This window comes from Martes martes, assembly GCF_963455335.1.
Source record: "Martes martes genome assembly, chromosome: 11".
NCBI classification, from domain to species: Eukaryota; Metazoa; Chordata; class Mammalia; order Carnivora; family Mustelidae; genus Martes; species Martes martes.
In genome coordinates this window covers 12,879,562-12,899,418 of record NC_137899.1, presented here as the reverse complement: position 1 = coordinate 12,899,418, position 19,857 = coordinate 12,879,562, and the positions used below count along the sequence as shown (strand labels likewise).

The window sequence follows — 19,857 nt, the reverse complement described above, 5'->3', positions numbered from 1 at the left end:
AAGGGACGATTCATGGTCCCATAGTTCTGAGAAATGCTGAGTAAAGTTTATCTTTTTTCCTCAATCTTATCTCCTCCTTTGTCTTCCACCTCCTGGGGCAGAGACTTCAGCTTTTCAAGCCCAGTGGTCTTGACTCGGATCACAGGCTGTACGTAGAAAGGATTTCTGCTTTCAGGTAGGTCACCTTCGGAGGGACGCAGCTCTTTCTCGTGGGCTACAAGAAATAGCCAACATCGTCCAACATCCCAATTTTTTTTCCTACCATTTTGCTAAACTACGTTTCTATAGCTGCATCACGAGTGTCCCAACATATAAGGTAACAACGTAGCCAAACGCAAGGGTCGTCCAAACCTGGGACAGTGGGAATCACATTGTCCGATTTTCTAGCTCCTTCACCTTGCTAATTATATACACTTCAGGAAGTGCTCCTGGAAGCACCCCACTTCCTTTAACCATATTCTCTACCAGGTGTGCACGTTTTGGTTGCACAGAACAGAAACTCCAGCTCATAAGCAATGGGGAAATTTATTTTCTCACGTAAATCCAGAAAAGGTTAAGCTTCAGCCCCGGTGTCAGGCTCCTTCTCCACTTCCTTGCAGCTTTCTCGGTTCTGCCCTTCTCTGTGCCTTGGTTTGATCTTCAGTGGGGTCGCAAGACTGTTGTGGCTGTTCCCGTATCATCAACAAAGCTCTAGAGCAGAAGGATCACCTCTTGAAAATTACATCTCATTCGCCAGAACTGAGCTACATATACATTGCCAATTCAACTCCTGAAAGGAGCAATGAGGTTACATGGTTAAAAGAACGTTGGAGAGTCATTTCTCATTAAGCATTTATTTAAAAAAAGAAAAAGGCAGGTGCCCTGGTGGTTCAGGCGGTGAAGCATCTGCTTTCTGCTCAGGTCATGATCCCGGAGTGCTGGAATGGAGTCCTGACTCAGACTCCTGGCTCAGTGGGGAGCCTGCTCCTCCCTTGCCCCTCTCCCTGCTTGTGCTCTGTCTCGCTCAAATAAATAAGATCTTAAAAAAAAAAAAAAAGAGGGGCGCCTGGGGTGCTCAGTGGGTTAAAGCCTCTGCCTTCGGCTCAGGTCATGATCCCAGGGTCCTAGGATGGAGCCCCACATCAGGCTCTGCTCAGCAGGGAGCCTGCCCCCCACCCCTGCACTCTTTCTGCCTGCCTCTCTGCCTACTTGTGATCTCTGTCAAGTAAATAAATAAAATCTTAAAAAAAAAAAAAAGTCTGACAAAAGTAAGAATCAGAGTTCTTGGGTATCAAAAACATGACTGCAAACAAACGAAAAAGTGGCTGGGCTGTGGAACCAAATATCCACAGCTGAAGGTCAAATCAGTGACCCTGACAGAAGTGCTGGGGACGGTCCTTCCCAACACTCACCATAAGACATTTAAATGAAGAGAACTATAAAAAATTGAGTAGGAACATAGATAACGATCGCCTGCTCTTCATCTGATAGAAACTCCAAAAGGGGAGAACAGAGTGAATGGAGAGGAGGAAATAAGCAAATTTCCCGGAGCTGGAAGAGGCAAGGAGGCTTCTCATTGAAGAGGCCGGAGCAAGACCTGTGGTCAAAGAGTCACACGTGAAATACATCAAAGTAGTATCTCAGAATTTTAAATTTTATTGGAACTTTAGATTTATTTATGTTGAGGAAGTAACAGAAGAGACAGGAGAAAACTCGGCCTGCTGTCAGACCCCTCGCCGTGAACACTGGAGGCTAAAAGCTATAGCCAAGTCCAAGGGAAATAACTGGGACCCGAGAACACCCTCCTCGGTGTGTTCAGGTGTCATTGCGTTCCCGGGCCTTCCTGCTTTGACGGACGCCTGGCTCCTCCCCAAGGACCCGGACTGTCCTGCCGCCTTCCCAGGTGACTGCTGTTTTCTCTCCCTCGTACCACGGGGCCTGGAATCTAGGTAGGTTTCCTTCTCGACCTTCGCTTTCCGTTTCAGACGGCCCTTGCTGCCTCCTCAGAGCGACACGGTTTCCACTCTGCTGTCATCAGACCGTTTCACTCCCTCACTCCCGTCTGGGTTATTTTACTGACCTCCGAGTCATCCTTCCCTTTTTGCCCTCCCCTTCCGGCCGCACTCCATCCCCTACCCATTCTCAGAGAGTTTTAATTCCTGGCTCACTCACTCTTGCCTCTTTCTATCTTAATTTCCACATGTGGACGATCGTGCAAGTCTTGGCTTGTTTCTTGGCCACTTCTCCAACGGTCTTATCCTCCACCTTATCTCGTGGCTCATACCCTTGTCATACACCGGGCTTTATCAACACCGATAATGCAATCCTCCCACAAATCTCAGTTTCCAGCATACTGCTTGCACTGCTGTTTGAAACCCCTCCTAAGTTGCAGCTCCCTCCCCCTCGTCCTGGGGCCCTGGCTACCTCCTTCACTCAGATCTCTCCCTCATCTACCCCTTCAACTGCCTTGGGCACCCCCTTGTTTTCTGTACTCATTTGCAAAAACAAAAACTCTATTTAGATCCATGCTGCAGAAACACTATTTATTTATTTTTTAAATTTTATTTATTTGTCAGAGAGAGAGTGTGTGTGTGTGTGAGCACAAGCAGGGGGAGCAGCAGGCAGAGGGACAGGGAGAACCAGGCTCCCCGCTGAGCAGGGAGCCCAACGTGGGACTTGATCCCAGGACCCTGGGATCATGACCTGAGCCAAAAACAGACGCCCAACCGACTGAGCCACCCAGGCGTCCCAGAAACACTGTTTAAATCCACTCTATGTCCACATGCGTGCAGCAGAACATGGTTGGAAAAACAAACCGTGCTGACCAGTTTCACCTTCTTTCATGATCACGTCTCACTGTGGACCCATGAGGCTATCCTGCCACGTAATCGGTTCTAGAATGCACCCGTCTTCACACTACGTATCTCTGGAATGAGGGTGTGTCTCACAAGTGCCACTAGGACATGCCACGCTTTAACTGGCAGGGTTTCCCTTTCCTGTGGTTCCTAAAATACTGGTGTGTCTGTAAGTGAGCGGCATTTTAGATTCGATGAAGAATAGCATGATTCTCCAGTCCTTCCACGTGATCATTGCGCACACCCCACCCCCCTGCAAACCCCCAGTACTCCCAGGAGGCAGTTGCTGGAGCTGCCAACGCTGCCTTCTTGCCGTGTATTCACACGGTCTTCCTTCTGCGTGTGCCCACGTGTCCTGCCCATGCGCCCAAATTTCCTCTTATCTGGACACAAGTCATATGATCAGGGCCCACACCGACAGCCTCATTCTAACGCAATCACCTCTGTAAAGACTAATCTCCAGATACAGTGACATTCTCAGGAACTAGAGGTTAGGAGTCCAACATGGGGATCTTGCGGAGACACAACTGAGCCCGTAACACTCTCCCGTTCTCACTTTCAGTTGACGACGACGATGTTGTTCCCTATCTTACAGATACAGAGATGAGAAATTCCAAAGTTCCTGCCACATCACCTCCACCTTTCCGGAATCGCCCCCATTTCATTAGCTCCTTTCCTGTTACCATGCATAAACCATCGGGACTCCCAGAAAATCTCTTCTTCCCAAACCAGGAAATCCAGCTCACCCCTCTCTCCTGCGTTATCAATTTTCCCCACATAAACTCTGAAGGCACTAGTTTGTTTGGTTGTGTTCTCTACTTCCAGCCTCTAGAAATGCATCTGGCGCACCGTACAAACTCCATATCCAGTGAACAAATACTGACTTTATATGTAAAAAGGAAACCCTTCACTGGAAGTACAATTGTAACGACATCGAATAAGACAATAAAATGACACAAAGTTAAGTCAGTCAGTCTAACAAAGACAGCACGCTTGGTAGGAATAAGCAGTAGTCCCCCGAAGGAAAAAGCCTCCAAGTTCATCTCAGATCTTACCATATACCAGAGACAAGAGATTCAGAAAGAAGCGCGGCTGATGAAAAACCTCACTTTACTATCCAGATAGACTTTGCTATTCTTTTCAATTAGGGTACAGGTGTGTTTTCTTTTCTTTCCCATCCTAAGGGAACCCATCCTTCCTCTCTTCCTCCTCGTCTTTCTCTTCCTCCCTCCTTCCTTGGTTCCTTCTTTCTGTCACCCTTCTTCATCTCCTCCCCTTCCTCCTTCCAGCTGCAAAAACCTGTCTCCTTGACACCACTGCAATGCTGAGTGTGGTGAACTGGTTAAGTTAGTGATTCAGTCACACTTTGCCAGAAGAAGTTGTACTGTTATCAAACCCGAAAAGAGAAATACAGATCATCCGGGGCTTTTTTGAACTTCAGTCTGAATGAATAACGAGACAGAGTTGTTCCTGTAAAAATATGTGTTTTGACATATATGGTAGCTACATTTTATCAGGCATGACTATTTCAAAAAGTGTATGTAAGCTGATTGCGGTCAATCCTGGACTGGATCCTAGAGAAGACATCAGTAGTGGAAGACTGGTGAAATCCAAAGCCTGCCACTTAGTATTCTTAGTCTTGACAAATGTACTGTGGTTATGTAAGATGTTAGCATCAGGGAAAGCTGTGTGGAAGCTATCTGGGAACTCTCTGTCCTATCCTTGCAACTTTTCTGTAAACATTAGAAATATAAAACGAAAACAGTGTATGTATAAAGAAACCTATATATGGCAACTGGGCTGCTGAGAGATGGAATGTTTTTTCTTACTTAGCATTCATTTTCCCTTTGTCAAGAATATCCTTTCTATTGGGAAGCTACGCATTCGTTTGCTCTCAGTCCTCATGATTAGGAGAACCGCTAACTTGCCTCTGCCTCTGCGGGTTGCGGGTGCCCCAAGCAGGACCAACAGATCTACACCACATTCTCTGAGTCACATGAGCTGCAGGGATGGGCACGGCCATCAATCAATGCCTGGGAGACTCAATTCCAAGACTCTCGTGAAACTGTTAAGAAGGTAGGCTCTCTCCTTTCCACTGGGGTTGCTAAGGGTTGTATCAGCCTTAGTATCATGAAGCAAGTCTGCTGGAACATGGCACCAAGACAGGAAAGAGCAGAACCATCAGCCAAAGGGATCAAACCCAGGAAGTGATAACATTATCCAAGCTCCTCTATCCAGCCAGTCTCGGACTTGGTCAATAAAGTACATTTGCTGTGTGGGTCAATTTAAGTGGGATTTCCTGAACCTTGCAATTTGAATCCAGTACCAAAGTGTCTTACTATAGTGAGTTAATACTAACCTGTGCATTTAGTATGATACGTATGATACCTATTAAAATGTACTTGTGCATATAAAATCTTTGGAAAGATTTCATCCACTAACTGGGCTGGAGTCACAAGACTTTCACATCCTACTTTATACAATCCTGAATTGTTGGGATTTTTCATAAGGAATGTACGTTATTTCTATCATCAGAAGTAGCAAACATTAACCAGAACTGCTGTCCTATGACTTATCCATGATGAAGAAAACAAAACAAAAAAATAGCTCAACCTTAGTTATTTTAATTTGCCTTGTTCAGTTAGGTAATTGAACCATTCAAGGCCTAGACTGAGACACCAAAACTTTTTGCTTAATAAATGCCAAATAGCTGAAAGTGATAAACACTTAGCTCATGACAATGTACAGAATTTTGTGTAGGCATGAAAAACATGTGGCTTTTGAGAGAAAACTCTAGCAACGTGCAAACTTTTATTTTGTTAACATCTATTCCCTATAGTCTTGATTTTTGGTCCAATTCATTTTTGAGGATTATGAATTTAAAATGACTATAGCATAGTACATAGTCCCGAAGTATGAGATTAAATTTGTCATTGTTTTAAATTCAGGATTCATAATACAGTATTATCTTTCAACAGGAATTTCATCACACGTTCTATAGGCTCATGTAGTGATGTTAATTAAAGAAAAAAAATCACAGTCATCCATTAAACTTCGTTGAATTACAAAACTGGTTGTAACATGTAGAATGTCAACCAACGAGAATTCCTTTATATCTACATATTTGGGAATTACTCAGAGAAGTTACTTAATAGATTCTAATCCTAGCTTAAAAAGTGACCTCCCCCAATCCCTGGCCCAGCATTTACTGAGTGACATTAAAAGCATTTACTAAGGGACAACACGTATACATTTCTCTGCTGATTGCTTAGAACAAAGGTCATAAACTGATGAGCCAAGGTTGGGATTCAGCTTATAGGTGGTTTTCTTTTACATAAAATGTTTAAACACCTAATTAATTTGAAACTGGGAGGGTTTTTGTAAAAAAGTTCAGATTCTAGGAATCATTTGAAAAATGGGAAAACCTGGCATCATTGCATTTCTGCATCAGGCATTTCGTACAAACTTACAAAGCGACTAGTTTCTCTACATTAGGAGAAGAAAGGAGAAGTGAATGGGGGGAAATCGGAGGGGGAGACCAACCATGGGAGACTGTGGACTCTGAGAAACAAACTGAGAGTTTTGGAGGGGAGGGGGATGGGGTTTGGGTGAGCCTGGTGGTGGGTATTGAGGAAGGCATGTATTGCATGGAGCACTGGGTGTGGTGCATAAACAATGAATTCTGGAACACTGAAAAGAAATTAAATAAAAAAAATTTCGGAAAAAAAAAAGCTAGCATTTAACCCCCCCAAATCTCTATTGAAAACCACAATCCTTCTAACCAGTGGCAAGAGCCAGAAAATGCTGACTACGGACTCGACTTACTTCTGCTTCCTAAATCTTGGGGCAAATGTACCTAATTGGGAAAACCAGATTTTGATTCAGAAACTGGGTCCAAAGGAGTCAGAGCATTAAAAAAAGCAAAACAGCTTTCTACCAATGGAAGGTGAAGGAAAGTTGAGGGCCCATTGAAGTATTTACTATATCCATGTTTTTGGAAAACCACTTTGTGTCCAATTATTTTCACAAATGTATATTTAAAGGTATACAGAGTTAAGGTGGTCCAGTGACAATTCTATGCATTTACAAACATTTAACACAGATTATATATAAGGTAATAGGACTAAGAGAAAAACAAGAAATAATACCTCTCTCACACAGAAGCTGTAGGACTAATACCGTAAACCTCCTTATTCCTGGAATCCATCCATTTCCAGCTCCACTGTTGCTATCTTAATGCAATTCATGACCATCTCTGACCCTGATTAACTTAGTGGCTTACTAAATGGTTTTCGAGAATCTATCAACTCATTTCCACACTGAAGTCAAAGTAAAAAAAAAAAAAATTAAATTAACAGACTTTATTTTTCTCACTTTAGGTTTACAGAAAAATGAGTTGAAAACACAGAAAGTTCCCATATACCCCTTCATCCTCCCTTTACCCCCATCTCCCCTGCTATTAACATCTTGCATTAGTGTGGTACATATTTTATAGCTGATGAGCCATTATCAACACATTATTTAACATATAAGGTCATAGATTAGAATTCGCTCTTTGTGCTGTACATGCTGTGGGTGTGGGTCAATATATACTGACACGTATCCACCATTAACAGCACCATACAGAGTAACACAATAGTTCCACAGCCCTAAACATCCCCCGTGCTTCAACTACTCACGCCTCCCTCCACCCACAAACCCCTCCCAACTTCGATGACCACTCGTCTTTTTAACGGTCTTCATAGTCTTGCTTTTTCCAGAATGGCACATTGGTGGAACGATAGGGTGTCAGGCTTTTCAGATTTACTTCTTTCCATTAGCAATATGCTTCTAAATTTTCTCATGACTTCTCATGACTTGGTAACTCATTTCTTTTTATTGCTGCATAACTTCAGTGTATGGATGTACCACAGTTTGTTACCTATTGAAGGGCATGGGGTTGCTTCCACGTTTTGGCAATTGTGAATAAAGCTGTTATAAATACGGATATGCAGGTTTTTGTGTGGACATGTTTTCACCTCATTTTTGTAAATGCCAAGGAACGTCACTGCTGGATCATTTGGTATGAGATCATTTAGTTTTTTAAGAAATTGCCACCATTTTGCATTCTCCCTAGCAATGCCTGCAGGTTCCTGGTGCTCCGGGGCCTTGCAAACATTTAGTGTTCAGTGTTTTGGATTTCAGCCATTGGATTAACCATTTTAACAGCCTCTCACTGTTTTGCAAATGTTTTTCTCCATCCGTGGCTTGATTTTTCATTCTCTGAACACTGTCTTGAAGGGAAATTTTCAGTATTAATGAAGTTTAACTTACTTTTTCTTTTATGGATCATGCTTTTAGTGTTGTATTTAGAAAATTCATCACCACAGACATCACCACAGTTACCTAGATTTTCTGTTATCTTCTTTTATAGGTTTGTTTTACATGTAGGTCTATGATTGAGTTAACGTTTTTTTGAAAGATGTACTTCTAGATTCACTTTTTATGCTCTGCAGATTTCCAGTTGTTCTAGTGCCATTTGCTGAAAGACTGTCCTTTCTCCACTGAATTGCCTTTGATCCTTGATCAAAGATCAGTCGAGTATATTTGTGCTGGTTGTTTCTGGTGACTGTACTCTGTACAGTCTGCACTCTGTACTCTGTGACTGTACTCCACTGACCTGGCAGTCTGCTCCTCCACCAATACCACATGGTCCTGGTTACTGCAGCTTTGTAGGAAGTCTTGAAGTCTGATAGTGCCAGTTCTCCAGCTATGTTCTTCTTCAATATTGTGTTGGCTATTTTGCTTTTATAATTAAACTTTACAATTGGTCTTTTGCCTATGAAATTCAATTAAGCTTTAGAATTGATTTGTCAGTATTTGCAAAATTACCTCAAGTTTTTGATTGGGATTGGACTGAATCTATAAATCGACCTAGGAAGAACTGACATCATGACATCATTGAGATTTCCTGTGCACATGGCATAGCTCCACTTACTTTGCTTTTACCAGTATCGTAGTGTTCCTCATAGAGATCTTGCATGTATTTTGTTAGATTTATCCTTGAGGTTTTTTTTTTGTTTGTTTGTTAGGTGCTAATGTAGGCTGTTTCGGATTTTTAAAAAAGATTTATTTAGAGAGAGAGAGAGAGAGACGGAGAGAAGGAGCAGGGGTGGAGGTGGGTAGGCAAAGGGTGAGGGAGTCCCAAGCAGACTTAGTGTGGAGCCTGACCTGGGGCTCAATCTCACGACCCTGAGATCATAATCTGAGTTGAAACCAAGAGCTGACTGCTCAACCGACTGTGCCACTGAGGCGCTCCACCCCAGTGGTTTGGGTTCAAATTTTAATTGTTTGTTGCTGTAAATAAGAAAGGAATTAATTTTGATATTAACTTTGTATACTTCAATCCTTTTGTAATTGCTTACTTCAGTTGTTTATTTTTTTTTTAAGATTTTATTTACTTATTTGATAGACAGAGATCACAAGTAGACAAAGAGGTGGGCAGAGAGAGAGAGAGGAGGAAGCAGCCTCTCTGCTGAGCAGAGAGCCTGTTGCGGGGCTCGATCCCAGGACCCCGGGATCATGACCCGAGCCGAAGGCAGAGGCTTTAACCCACTGAGCCACCCAGGCGCCCCCTCAGTTGTTTATTTTTTAATTTTGATTTTCTACATACACAATAGTGTCACTTGTGAATAGGGTTTAATTTCTTCTCAATTTGTATACCTTTAATTTCCTTTTTTGGGGGGACTTCCAGTACACTGAAAAGCCATGATGTGAGGGGACATCCTTGCCTTGTTCCAGATCTTCGCTGAAATTTATTTTCTCATGGGGTGCCTGGGTGGCTCAGTCCCTAAGCATCTGCCTTCGGCTCATCATGATCCCAGGGTCCCAGGGTCCTGGGATGGAGCCCTGCATGGGGCTCCCTGCTGAGCAGGGAGCCTGCTTCTCCTCCCACTCCCCAGTTTGTGTTCCCTTTCTCGCTGTGTCTTTGTCAAATAAATAAATAAAATCTTAAAAAAAAAAAAAAGCAACGTACTTCTCTCATTAAGTATGGTACTAGCTGTAGGTTTTTGTAGATATTCTTTCTCAAATTGACAAAGTTCCTTTCTATTCCTAGTTTGCTGAAAGTTCTCATCATGAATGGGTGCTGGATTTTGTTAAATACTCTTTCTGCATATATTGATAAGATCATATAATTTTTCTTCTTTAGCTTGTTAATGTGATGAATTACATTGATTTTTGAATACTGAACCAGACTTGCATACCTGGAATCCCACTTGTTCATGGTATATACTCTTCTAATATCTTGTTAGATTCAATTTGCTAATATTTTGCTAATGATTTTGGCATCTATGTCCATGAGATAATGGTGTACAGTATTCCTATCTTGCAATCTGTCTGGTTTTTGTATTTGGGTGATTCTGGCTTACAGAATGAGTTAAGAGGTCAAATGAATTTTTATTATGAAATACTTTGAAGAAATGAGGAAAATAAACATGTACACCTCATAGTCAGTCTTAATAAATCTTAATATTTTCCAAATTTTGATAGCTTATAATACACTCATCTATCCATCCACCCAAATTCATTTGAAGCCTAAATCCCCCTACCCCCAAATCGTTACTATCATGAATAGTATTTCTTACTTTCATTCATGCTTTTATACTACTTTAGTTTGGCAGACTTTTAAATTTTCATGTGAAGAATATCACTAGCTTTTTTTTTTCTCTTCTTTTCATAAAATTATTACTATTCTTAAAAAGATTCATTTATTTGACTGAGAGAGAGAGACAGCGAGAGAGGGAACACAGTGCGGGGAGAGAGAGGGAGAGGCAGGCTTCCCACTGAGCAGGGACCCTGATTTGGGGCTTGATCCCAGGACCCTGGGATCATGACCTGAGCAAAAGGCAGACACATGACTGAGCCAGCCAGGCGCCCCCATAAAATTATTTTGGATTTATTAATATTGTGTCATATAGCTCTAATTAACTTGACTGCTGAATTCTATTACATTTTGCAAATTTACAACTTACATAAGTAATCCCTTTCCTATTGATGGTCATTCAGATTATTGCCAATCTTTTGATCTTACAAACATCACTGCAAAGAACATTCTTGAATGTATCTCTGCAAAAATACAAGCACAAGTATTTATCTAGGTTACATACTGCAAAAAAAAATAGTTCATATTTTAATTCTCTAATTCATTTCTAAAAATAATTTCTTCAGGGAGGTTTTCAGATATTTTATTCAGTAAGAGATTTAAATATATTTTTATGTGGAGTTCATTGTAAAAACAATGAGATCATGGTCAGCAGGTTATTATACAAAGTTTGTGAGCCAATTCACCTATAACAACTTAAGTAAACATAAATTTTATGCAGAAGTATTTTTAATAGTTTACTTTTCTATAACCTCATGTTGATATGTAATAATCCTTGGAGGACAACAGTAAGTGCAAATCTAAGATTGCAGCAATGTCTTTGGGCTTCTGAGTAAACACTTAACATTTAATAACTTAGAATTTATAACTGGTATGCAAATAGTCTTTTAAAAAAACTTTTCTAAACATATTTGCATTCTCCAAAGTAGTTTTTGCTCTCAGAAAGCTTTCCTACTATAACCTTTTCTGATTTGTCGCTAATGATTTCAGCTACAATTTTAGACAAATCTGAATTACACTAACACTTATAATCTAATTTTGTTCCACAATAGCTAGATGTGGATTTGCTGGGTTTCGAGTTTATTGAGCATCTCCAGCTTTGCTGTATTGCCAAATGCTCTCCGAAGTGGTTCTACCTTATTATACTTTTTGTGGGAACTTATACTGGATGCTCTGACACTTTGTGTTGCCATAAAAGCACAATGTGATAGCTCACTGTGACTTCAGTTGATAGTCTTGTAATTACTAAGGACTCATGTACTTATTGTCCGTATGGATTTGCTCTTCTATAATTGTCTTCTTGGCTCATTGAGTTGCTTGACTTTTTCACTGAATTGAAGGAATTTGTTATATATTCTGATATAATTTGTCATGTGCATTGTTAAAATCCAATTTTTAAAAAAGACTTTTATTTTAGAGAGTGAGTGAGAGCAGGGGGAGAAGTAGAGGGGAAAGTAGAGGGGATGGAAAGAATCTCAGGCAGATTCTGTGCTGAGCATAGAATCCCATGCGGCACTTGTTCTCATGACAGAGATCAGGACCTGCGCTGAAACCAAGAGCAGACGCTTAATCAGCTGAGCCACCCACGCACCCCCTGTGTCCCCTTTTAAGATTTTGTTTAGCTATTTATTTTAGAGAGAAAAAATCCCATCTTTTAACTTTGTTTATAATGCCATTTGTTGAGTTTTTAATAGCCAAATTTGTCAACATTTTATATGGTTTCCCTATCTGCTGTTAGAAATCCTTCCCTGGGGATGCCTGGGTGGCTCAATTATTAAGCGTCCGCCTTCAGCTCAGGTCATGATCCCAGGGTCCTGGGATGGAGCCCTGAGACCGGCTCCCTGCTCAGCAGAGAGCCTTTCTCTTCCCTCGGCTTGTGGGCTTGCTCTCTCCCTAATAAATAAAATCTTACAAAAAAAAAAAAAAAGGAAAGAAATCCTTCCTTATTACAAGTTCATAAATGCTGCTGCCCATGTTTTCTTCTGTTTATTTTTATTTTTACTGTTCACATTTGGGTATTCATTCTACTTGAAAATTCGCTTTTGAATGGCATAAGGAACCACTTTTACCTTTTTTGTAAGCCTAAATATTTTGACTTGTTAGCAATTGTCTGTCCCTTCCCCAGTGAATTCCAATGCTATCTTAACCATACATCAAGTTTGTATAAATGTGTGAGTTTCTGAGGTCTCTTTTTTTGTGTCATTAGTCGATTTATTCCTGTGCCAACCAGTCATTATGTTTACAAGCTTCTTTATCTGGTAGAGCAAGTCTGCTTACATTTTTCAACATTATTATGACTAATCTTGACCACTTCCTCTTCCATATAAATATCTGGATCATTTTGCAAGGTCTGTAAGGATTGAGATTTTTATTGGATTGAATTTATAATTTAAGGACAGACAAATTTAGAGTATTATCTTTCCATCCATGAATAAACTCTCCATTTACTCATGTTTTCTAAAAAGTTCTTCAAAAATGCTTTGCAGTTTTCTCTGTAGTTTCCCCCTACAAGATTGATTGCAGCTTGCTATAGAGGAGGAGCCATTTTTACCTGTCATCTTTGATTGGTGTAATGCTGTAATTGTATATTGCTCTTGGATTCAGAGCAATAATTCAAAAGTTTGTCTCCCTTGCAGTTGTACGCAGACATCATCTGCAATAGGATGTTTCTTCTCTTCCTTTACAACTCTCATACCTCAGGTCTCTTTCGGAGTTTCCACTTCTCAAAGACTTTTGTGTAATTTTAAGAAATGCTTTGTCTTCGTTAGTGCATTATTAGTATAGATCTTCTCCTTCAATCAGGTGTAACAGAAACAAATTTTCAGATGCCAAAGCATCAGTGCAATCCTGATATACACCCTATCAGTTTTTTTCTTCACTTTTCTCTTGTTGGGTAATTGCTGAATTGTGACCTTATTTAAGATTTTTAACGACTATATTCGTAAGTTAAAGACTAGTTTCCATTTATAGTCCTTGGCCAGGCCGGAGATCAGTTATTATGAAGATTGTAGGCTGTGTTGGATACTTTTTCTTCTCCTTCCTTTTTTTTTAGTTAAGTTTTCGTGATACAGGCATTAATGTGTCCCATGAAGACTTGTTAAGTCTGGTGTCCATTTATGGGGAGAATGATTATCAACTCAGCATCTTTCATGGCTATTGGTTTATTCTGGCTTCCTATTCTGTTTGAGTCAATTTTGATCATGGCCTTTTCCAAAAAATTACTCATTTCATCTGTTTTCAAATGCTTTGGTCATACTATGTTTGAGTGACTTTCAAACCCTCTATCAGTAGCAATGTAATTTCTCCATCTTAATCTTCAGAAAAAAGATAAATGTCTTTTGTCATCTGGGTCCAAAAGACCCTTTTAATTTTAGAAGTATTTTAAGTTCAGCAAAATGTACAGAATATACAGTGAGATACAACTTTACTAGAAATTAGAATAAAAATATAAACATAGCAAATTCAATTTTTATTTCTGTTTTTCATGGTATTAATATATGAGATATTGGGTAATGGACCTCAAATGCAATGGACATTCCTTAACTGTCACAAAGCCTAGAACATAGTCAATGCATAAATCTTGACGCCAGATTCCAAGTATATCTCTAATGGACTCTGAATTAGTATTCCTTTTGGTTCTTCTTACACTTGAATCTTGAAAATGCAATATAGTTTAAACTCTGATGTCACATTTTTGAAGAGGATGGCCATCTTCTGTGCTTCATAATTGCAAAACATTTTCACTTTTAGATGTGTAAACACCAATCAGAATGGTCAGTCCAATAGATTTTTCCCTTTTATAACATTTTCTTCATTTCAATCAGTCATTTCAATATGCACCTGCCTTTAAAGTTTGTCTTACAAACTCATCATATAAATTTTGATAAACCCAAGAGATGTTCTTATGACATAGTATTGTGTGATGAAGTTCTTTCTTTTGGATGACTAACTAGATGATGTATTTCCTTTTGTCCTTAGAAATGTATGTTCATTGATTCCTGAATTTGAGAAAATTTTCTAGGATAGTGTCAACTGAAAATTTATAGTTAGGGTTAGAACCCAGAGTGCTCATTTGTCTAACAATCATGAAACACCTGTTAATTTTTTCTTTGCCATATGAATGCAAAATAAAAAATGACAAATTCCTAACTGTGCTCAATAAAAGCTTAAAAACTTTACATGGATAATGTTCTCTAGACTTCTTTTATACCTTCTTGAAATATGATGCAGTACCTGGGCAATGCAATAAAAAAATGAAGGGTGATGCAATAATGAAGATTTATTTCATTTCACTATTGCATTATCCTTCTTGGTGATTCCATCACTATTGTTTTCCTACTCTAGTCATTTTTTTTTTTTTTTGCAGTTTCTGATGTTATACCAAGGTTAATATTATATATTTTTTCTCCCCCCCACCCCAACCAATTTTTGTTTAGTTTATCCAAATAGGCTTTTGCTTTCTTAACATTCACCAGTTTGTCTTCTGTATCACAGACTTATTTATTCTTTGATGGAGGGTACTTTTTGTTTTTAAATTTATCAAACATTTTGGTCAGAAAACATGGTCTGCATACCAATCGAATCTTTGAAATTTGCAGACTTTTTGTGATTTAGAACATTTATAGAAATTATTATATGCTGTGTGTACTTGAAAAGAATATACATATAATATCTATAATCTCTGTTTTGTGCACCATTTCTCTATCCTTACAAATTCCACATCTGCTTGCTATATCCATGCCTGGTAGAGCTGTGCTGAATTCCCACTGTGCATTTGAATCTTTTTATAATCTTTCATTTTACTTTTTTTTTCTTTTTTGAGAGAGAGAGAGAGCGCACATTTGGGGGGAGGGATAGAATCTTAAGCAGGATCCATGCCAGCATGGAGTGTGACGTGATAGCTTGATCTCACGACCCTGAAATCATGACCTGAGCCAAAACCATGAGTCAGTTGCTTAAGTGACAACCACCCAGAGGCCCTTATAACCCTTTATTTTAGATGTATCTTTGTAAAACAAGCAAATAGATGGATTCCATTTTCCTAATCCAATCTGATGTTTCTTTAAAATGAAAACTGACAGTAGTAAGTCCAAATATATCACAATGAATCTAAGAAAAATAAAAATTTTTCTTAGATTCATTGTGATATATTTGGACTTACTACTGTCAGTTTTACTTTTTCTTCCTTCTCTGATTTCTTTTGGATTTATAGTTGGCTGTATTGTATTTCCTTTCTTCCTTCTCTGCTGGAGACCTTTAAAATTTTTGGTCATATATTCTCTAAAATATTTTTAAAAGTAATATAACCTCTTCTACACGGTCAAGTCAATATAAAAACATTTTTACCTAATCTTAAAAACTGTAAAGGAAGTTCTTTCTGTAATACTGAAATTTTAAGCTAAATCTAGTACGTTACAAAGGTATCCAACTGAATCAATAAATCACAGCAATTTGATATTCACTATCACTCCTTAAAACAGTTAACAGAAATTTTATGCTATTTTATTCCCAATTTGTATCTCCATTGTACTCTCCTATGTAATTTTATCTCATTGCAATAGTGTATTGCTTCAAAGTCTTTTACTGATACTCTATTATACATCTGTCCCAAAATACATGAAATATATATTTACTGAAATAAAAAATATTTTTAGAAATTAAAGAAATACATTTCCAACAACCATAAAGCTCCAAGTGTTGAACACTGTGTGGATCATTATTATTCAAATGATAAAAAATATATTAATTTTTATAAATTAAAAACACAAAACAAGTTTTATTGGAAATGTATCTCAATGAGATGGATAGTGCTACATTTTCTCATACTCATGGATAAATTCTAGCCATTGCTAGAGTAAGACTTCAATTTAATACCATTTTTTATGTAGAGGTATAAACGCCAAGAAAACACATGTATATAGTAAAAAGGGACAGAAAGAATTGTTATAGTGATGCTACTCAATTCCTGGACTCCTTTTAAGTTATATGCCAAAATTATAAACTGAGTCTGTCATCAAATTATTTTTAATAATTTTAATTGACAATCTGATTGAGGTTTCTTCAATTTTGAAAGCAAAAACTTGAAAACCACTCTCACTAAAGACCTTGCTGTTCAAGCCATTCTCCTTAATTCTTTGGAAAGTTAACCAAAGATGTTTAGTAAGACTTATCTGTAACTTTTTCACTTACTCATCTTGCTGACAGAGCTTAAAATTAAGACACAACTGAGTAAAAAACACCCTCTACAAAATTGGAAATTGCACAGATTTCTTGAGGATAACTCTATATAGATTACAAATTTTATGTCTGAAAAACAATCATGTTTTTTATAGAAATTAGGATGTAATATAAATATCTGAAAAGGAAGAATTAATTATAACTAAACTTATTTTCTAAAATTAAATGCACTATGTCCTAGTACATATTTTGGGAATATTTATTCCATTTACCTATACCTGAGTTTATGTTCTGCTTTTATGATTATTGTTTGCAGTATCTTATCAAACTAAGACACACATCTGAACATTTTTGAAATTGGGATGCATCTTAAATTGATGGCATGTCATAATTTACTGGGCAGTGTTTTTACTAAGTGGTATGTAATAGTGAGTCATACAATAGTGTCTTAGATTAGATGAAAAATTAGATCATGGAAATTAGGAGCAAAAAAGTTAATGAATCACTAGCAAGTTCTGGAAACATGCAAGGTATACTGATGACTATTACATGTCTTATTTACAACAAAACCCATAATATGTTTATCTTAACATGGGCGGGGGGGCGCCTGGGTGGCTCAACGGGTTAAAGCCTCTGCCTTCGGCTCAGGTCATGATCCCAGGGTCCTGGGATCAAGCCCTGCATCGGGCTCTCTGCTCAGTGGGGAACCTGCTTCTCCCTCTCTATCTGACTGCCTCTCTGCCTACTTGTGATCTCTGTCAAACAAATAAAATCTTAAAAAAAAAAAGTTTATGTTAACTTAAACCTAAATACATGTTAAGAATGAAAAAATAGGAAATGAAGACAGCTGAGCTAGGTAAAAAATTAATATGGATTTACAGAATCTAATAATGAACTGGCAAAGGTTAATAAAAATGTTTCTCCTAAGAATCTGAAAAATATATAATCATGAACTTACCTTTGATACGGAATCTTTTCACTGGAAAATCTAGTATTAGCATATCAGAAATAAACATGGAACTTCTAATTTCTTCCTCCTTGAAACCATGCTAATTATGCTACTGAGACAGGATTGAGACATATTTATCAGGCTCTTTACTGTTACGGAGAATGGTGAAAAATAGCTTGCTTAACAGCATTCACCAAAACCCATCATGCTTTTGCACCAATTTTGAATATTCTAATAGATGAGGCAAATAATCTAATCATTTGTTGCCTAAAAATAAGGTAACTTTACCTTTATGTTATGTTCTTGTTCTCTGCTTTACTTTCACATGATTCACCCACAGGAAAAATGGTTTTTTGAAGTCAGGAAACAAAAAAGTCAAGGCCATTAAACAAAAACTGTCATCATACTATTTCCTACTTGACAACACATCTGAATTCTGAACATCTCCACATGGGCCAATAAACCCATTTCTAAGACCACACTTCACTAATAATGAAAACTAACTTCTACCATAGTTTCTTAAATTGGGCAGTCAGAAAGGTCTGTCTGGAACAGGTTGAAAGGGAAGGGCTGTAACTCCACATCTTGATGGGGTAGTGCAAGGTTCTATAAGACTACGTGGGACCTGAAATATTGTTAGGGTTATTTTTATAAAACACAAGTTTGCCATAGTTTTATTATGTAAAGTGGGAGAGGGTGACAATGAAAAGGCAGAAGGTAAAAAGAACTGGCATAATCCATTGAACATGGAAATGTTCTTTAGACAGATAATTTTAACAAAGAGTATATATATATGGTAACTGAGGATCTGGAATGTTTTCTATGCCTGCATTTCCCTTAGAAGGTTGAAGACTCCCAGAAGTACACATACCCTTGTTTGAAGACCCAACTTCCGTTCCTTAGTTACCTGAATATTTAAGATGCATACTTAGCTGAAAAATTTTCTAAGTTATGTAGCATTTCTATGGAGGTAAATATGTGTATTTTGGAACACTAAAAAACAGTTATTTTTCATTTTAAAGAATGATCAATTCTTTGATTCAGCTAAACAAAGATAGACTAATAATAGAAACAAACCAAATTATCAATGTCGCAAGAGTTTTGTTAACTGAATACACTACCAACTAGAGCCAAACAGTAATGCACCTTTCCTGAGGACAAAAGTTTCTCTCAGGAAAGTCAGAAAAGCTCGGCTCTGAAGTGGATGTTGGTGACTTAGCAAAAAAGAAATTTTACATTTAACTAAATATTTAATATTATACTTACAGTGAAATAAAATGCACGTAAACCATTAGAACTGTTACAATTTGTGTATCTTCCAAATACGCTATGAATACAATGAATACAATGGCACAAAATCCTTTCTGACTTCCTTTTTCATCTTTGCCAATAACCCAGTGATCTCTAAGAGGTGGTTTAATAATTATTTCCAAATGCCATTTCCTAAAGATAGTATTTCTTACCTATAATATTCATTAAAAGGTTTACAAAAGTATTCCATTTGCTCTAATTTTCATCACACTTCATGACCTCAAATCATCTGGGAAAGATGTTAGAGAATAAAGACATTTCCTTTAAAATACTGGGGAAAATTACTAATTTACTATTCCTTTTATAACAGGAGACAAGGCAGAGCAATACAGTAGTTATAGTCAGAATGCTTGCATTCATTCACCAAATATTTATTAAGCACCTACTATTTCCCCAGACATCATTCTAGTAGCTGAGGCTCTACAGGGGTGAATGAGAAAGTAATAGCTACCATTTATTGAGTGCTTACTATGTGCCAGGCTCTGGCCTAAAAGTTGCACACATATAAACCCTTTTAATCCTCAAACACAACACCTCTATGACATGGGTACTATTTTCATTTTACATATGAAAAAATTGAGGCATAGAGAAGTTAAATAACTCATCCAGCTTTTAATTGGTACAAATAGTCCTGGCTCTCGTGGAGCTTCTATTAGTCTAAACTCTTTCCCTCTCCTTTTCTTCTTTGCCTCTGAGACCCAAGAGGTAAGAAACTGAGTATGGCTCAAATAGGTTGTGTGACCATTTCATTTTTAGATGTTTCTTTTTGGGAATGTTTAAAGAGAATTTTAACTAGCTTTATCTTCATCATGTTGTGATATCAAAATATCTAAAAAGCCTGAATGTTAGAAGACTTAGTTTTGTTAAAATATTTGGGGAGAAATAGTTAATTCAGGTATACACATGTAGCATCCCTTCCTTTGGAAAACCACTTTTCTAATGCA

The 19,857-nt window shown here is 38.1% G+C and overlaps 1 protein-coding gene across 1 annotated transcript in view; it reads right to left on the bottom strand.

Annotated features, from left to right (window-relative positions):
* Positions 1–19,857, bottom strand: part of MPLKIP (M-phase specific PLK1 interacting protein) — a 72,593-nt gene that overhangs the window by 49,941 nt on the left and 2,795 nt on the right. The gene's annotated exons all lie outside the window — the stretch shown is intronic.